Source organism: Lepisosteus oculatus, chromosome 2 (assembly GCF_040954835.1).
Source record: "Lepisosteus oculatus isolate fLepOcu1 chromosome 2, fLepOcu1.hap2, whole genome shotgun sequence".
Taxonomy (NCBI): Eukaryota; Metazoa; Chordata; class Actinopteri; order Semionotiformes; family Lepisosteidae; genus Lepisosteus; species Lepisosteus oculatus.
In genome coordinates this window covers 6,387,364-6,391,652 of record NC_090697.1, presented here as the reverse complement: position 1 = coordinate 6,391,652, position 4,289 = coordinate 6,387,364, and the positions used below count along the sequence as shown (strand labels likewise).

General features: G+C 35.4%; 1 long non-coding RNA gene across 1 annotated transcript; it reads left to right on the top strand.

The window, feature by feature from the left end:
- Nucleotides 1-115: 115 nt before the first annotated feature.
- On the top strand, nucleotides 116-2,657 carry LOC107078180 (uncharacterized). Its single transcript, XR_001479156.2, has 3 exons — nucleotides 116-185; nucleotides 1,001-1,088; nucleotides 1,278-2,657. It is a non-coding gene; the product is annotated as an uncharacterized lncRNA (long non-coding RNA).
- Nucleotides 2,658-4,289: the final 1,632 nt, after the last annotated feature.

Below are 4,289 nucleotides of genomic sequence, written 5' to 3'. Positions count from 1 at the left end.
TCCACTTTGTATCCGGATTTAACTGACTAAATCGTAAGCCAATCAGGCCTGGTGTTCATTCTGCTGGGACGCATATATTAATGAGGTCTCCAATCCAAAGGGAATCTTGCGCTTCCCGGCCCGCGGGTTTGGTTGCACGAGTCAGGAGGCACGTGTGGGTTGTACTGTGAGGATGCCGAGATCCTGTAGGTATAGTACTGTAGCTACGATTCTGTATCAGGTTTTAATAACTAAACGAAGAAGTTTTACATTTTTTTGTTTAGAATTCTTTTTTTCTGAAATTGTGAATCTTGTGTTTTGTTTTGTCATGTCGTTTTAAAATCTATTTCACCCCAACTTGAGATCACAGTTGGTCCAGTCACCCGTTTTCCTCATTGTATCCTGATATTCTTCGAAAACGCTACATACAGTAAATAGGCATTTCCTCTCCTCTTAAACCGAGTGCAGAGGGTATTTTATTCTTTTATTTCTTTCATCGCTTTGTTTTCTGAGCAACAGTGTTTCTGCCTTGTGACTAGGTCATAAATGAGAATTTTGTAAACAGTGTTATCTGGTTAAATTAAAGGTGATGATTGAAATAACAGTATTTATAGAAGTAAACTTAAATACTCCATTGACAACCATTTAAAATGTCAAAAACATGTTCTTAGACGCGTTTTGTTCAAACTAAATACTTCCTTGTTGAAACTTGAAATACCACGAAAGAGGGTCAGTCTGTGAGTGGCTTTTGGTATATAGAGGGATCACATGGTCTATTGCTTGTCTCCAGGCGATCTTGTCCTTGACTGTCAAAGTCAGATGACCAAAGCTAATTTTAATTGCAGACTCACAGCCCTGACTTTCATATTTTTGCAGTTGTGAAGCAGATTCAGAAACATTTCTTAGGGTGCTGAAAAGGCTACAGTCTTCACAGATGGAATGATATTTTCCACAGTGTAGTGCAAAACCCAAAGAATCTGCAGAATTTGCACATTGTCCTCAGCCTGTAGCCTTTTTTCAGGTACTGTACCTCTGAGCTGGGAAGCTAAGGGATCCATGAGTCTCATGCAGCAGAATCAAACTGGAGAACCTTAATTGCTGTATAACAGGTAAATTAGGTCCTGGAAAAGGAAAGTAAAAATCCCTCAAATCAATCATTTTCTATTAACAGACAAACTTATTTACTTTCCCAGTAAACTTTACCCAGGTGTAAAAATACTTTTAATGTCCAGTAAAACTAGGGCAATTTTGTTCATATGGTACATTTTCACTCCAAATCACTGTTTCCCCTTCAACAGATGCCAATGAAGAAAACCATAGAGGTGAAATGTGTCCAGTGTCCAATGTGTCCAGCACCCAAATGTCCAGTGGGTGCTGGCAAGCTGTTTTTCACTGGCGTCAACGTTACGAGTCTCTGGCCGGATCTGACAGAAACGAAGTAATGATGGGCCAGGGGAGACCTCCGGGGAAAACTGATTGGCTGCAGCAAAGTGAAGTTGATAGACACTACGATGTTGATTCTACTTGGAGCTTTCTTGTGAACAGTTTTGTCTTTTTATTGTTCCCAAACACAATACCAAAATGAAAATAACCATTACTCCACTTACTGCCCTCAGAGGTACAGTACTTCCTGCAGAGTCCCCCTGTTGGTTTCTAACAACACTCTTGCTATTGTAAAGCTCCCCCTTGATTCAACACAATTACTGCTGCTCTGCCCGCCTGCGGTGTAGTGGGGTTGCTGGTATATTATGGCCCGGGTATTTCAGTGCTCGATGAAGCATGTCCCCCTCCTTTGTAAAAGCACTTTGGGATGAAAAGCACTATATGAATCAGAAAGAATTATCATTAGTGTAAGCAAGAGTCTTGATATCTCGGCAGCACTTTGCCGTGGACAGGGTTGGGCTCAGATGGCAAATGTTCTGTTTTGCTATGAGAAACAAAAATCCAATCCCACTGTTACTAGTCCCACAGGTTGTTGTATTCATATTATGCTATTTATGCATTATGTAGAATTCAATACAAAAAAAATCTGTTGATTTATGTAAAGGTGCGTTTCTGATTTTCTGTTGGATTACTGAGAGTAAGTGCCCTCCTTAAGTTTTTTAATCTACCTGATGTATTTTTATTACAAAGATGCTGTTTTTATATTACATAAGAGGTTTATTCAATCATTTTAAATACATTGATAAGCATTAAAAAAGTGAGTTGCTTAGTCCCAACACTCATTTTGTTGCTTTTTCAATGTCTCTAAGTTTGTGTAGCATGAAAATCTAATGTCGGTTTAGTTTAAATCTATGAGAAATTATAGATTTCTTTTTATCAGTAACAGCTGTTTTGTAGTGACTTCATATTTTGTATGTCCTTTTTTAATGCTGTTGTATTGATTTGTATATATTGACTTTATTGCATGGAAACAAAAGCGAAACGAAGATGGCAATTTTCGGAAAAGGACTAGTTAATTGTTATTTCTGTATTGATGTATTTGTTATTCCACAAGATGTGATTTTTAAAAAAAGCCAATTTTATCAGAGCTGTAATTTTTAACTATAAAAAAATACACAGAAATTGTAATTGAACCTTGTGATATAGGTGGGTTGTTATGCCTACTGATAACTTAAACCAATCCTAACACAGTGTCTCTGAATTATTTTTCATATACTGTATTCTAACTAATGCATTTTTAAATTGATTTCTTACCTATAATCTGTCCTCTGTTTTTTTTTATGAATAAATAGCAGATAGTTTTAAAGATAAGCAGCCAAAGCCAAAAATGTATTTAAAACTTTTCAGTTTTTGGTCAATTCCATTTTTTAACAATTCACATGAGAGAAAAAAGAGGACTTTATTCGCCATATGTACATTTACATTGGGATTTTTATTTGCACTGTGCTCCTGGGATGTGCACACAGATTGAGTTTCTATTACTCAGAAACAGCAGATGTTAGCACTGAAAATAATAGATTGTGTTGCTTACATCTTCCTGCCTTGTGTATAAACTTGCACCTTGCAATACTGAAGTCCTGAGTTAATTAATTGAAAATGTATCTAATGCTTTTTGATAAGAATTCTTTTTTATTTCTAATTACATCTCTTATTCCCAAATGTAAGAGACTACAGAGAACCACAGCATTATTACATGGTTAAAAACTCATTAAAAAATTGCAATGAAATACACATGTATTAACCTCAAGAAGGGAGTAAAACATGATAGAACAAAATGTACAATATTCAGTTTTTTATTGGTGGGCAGTAAAAAAATATAATTTCAAAAACAGAAAAAAAACACATTTGGGAATGCTCAAGGACAGTATCTGTGAGTCAGGATACATTATGACTCATATTCATTGTTGGAGCTAATCTTGCTCTCTGTATCTGAAAATGCAATAAAACCTGTAGTTAAATATTTTTAATCTCTGTGGGCGAAATCTAAACTGTAAAGAAACATTTTATGCTAAGAAATCAAAGGAGAAATAATAATCAAAGTGAAAGAACATAAAAATAAGTATAATAAAAGCACCAATGTGCTGCAATTGTTAGTCAGAAACATACAGCTCAAAAATGTACATTAAAAATAATTCATTTGCAGGTTAACTGTAACTTGTATCACTGAGCAGAACTGCACAGGGCAACATTTCCCTTTCAATACAGAAACAAAATTGTTACAAGAAAACCCATATCTTTAGCAATCAGTAGCTGTCCAAAAGCAATGCCTTTCACTATGATAGATTTTGTATGTATAATGTACAACAGTAAATGATGCAGGGAGAAAGACAGAATCACAGAATAAAAGAAAATAGTTATCATTTGATTTCAGTTTACTATCATTTGACAGATCCCTGTGTACGTTTCCTAAGATAAAATAAACCTAGAATCTACTATTTGTGCTTTTCTGGAGCTGAGAAACAATGCCAAATCTATTTCATAACTGGGAACACTTATGGCAAACTGACTTGGTTGAATAATCAAAGTCAATGATGTAAAAATGAGAAAATACAAATATTCTAAAAAACATGGGGAATTTCTTATAATATCTATGTTCAAATTCGTATATAAAATAATGACTTGAAAGATTTTTCAAAATGAAACAGGAGCATATGATGACATTTAGAAACGGTCGTTTCAGCCATATAGGTCCTTGGGTACTTTAGCTCAAAACAAATGTTTTTTGTTTAACAAGAAATCTGGTTTTAAGAAGGTCAGCATGGTCAGAGCTTCTGGGTCCTGAGTTTATTGCCAGATGGGAGTACGTTCTGAGTAAAGTTGAAAGATTCTTCTCCCGTTTGTGTACGTGCTCACCAGCTGCCCAGGAC